We start from the raw sequence: 559 nt of genomic DNA, 5'->3' as shown, positions 1-559 counted from the left end.
AAATATTCCAACGGATGAGGGCGTTGGAATTCCGTTTGGAATTTGCCACGGAATTCCAACGGACACCGATTTCTAACGACGATATTCCAACGGATAAATCCGTTGGAAATCCGTTGGAAAAGTTGAATTCCAACGGATTTTCGACCCTTTCCAACGGATTTGCCGGTTGGAATTTGAGGTTTTTTTTGTAGTGGGTGACGCACAGAGAGAGACAGGATCTCAAGTCGAGAGGAGAAGCAGACCCTGTATGACAAACAAAAACAAAACCACGGGATCTCATCGAGATTGTAATAAATGGAAGAACGAAGAAGAGAGAAATCTCGTAAAAATCAAAACGGACGCAAGGTTGGATTCGAATCCAAGGAGAGAGACGCGGAATGAGAGGTTCGTACCTGTTCCTCGAACGAGAGAGAGATACCCGAGTGTGGGTGAACATATGTCGCAGGCCCGCTTCCTTCGAATCTTCTCGGGTCGAACCTCTCTGGTTCCGGGAAACACTCGGCGTTTCCGTGGGTTAAATCACACAAATATACCAGTGTGTAGCAGGAATTTCCAAGGA

The sequence above is a fragment of the Tarenaya hassleriana genome, unplaced genomic scaffold (genome assembly GCF_000463585.1).
Source record: "Tarenaya hassleriana unplaced genomic scaffold, ASM46358v1 Cleome164, whole genome shotgun sequence".
NCBI lineage: Eukaryota > Viridiplantae > Streptophyta > Magnoliopsida > Brassicales > Cleomaceae > Tarenaya > Tarenaya hassleriana.
Note: the sequence above shows the minus strand (reverse complement) of the source record.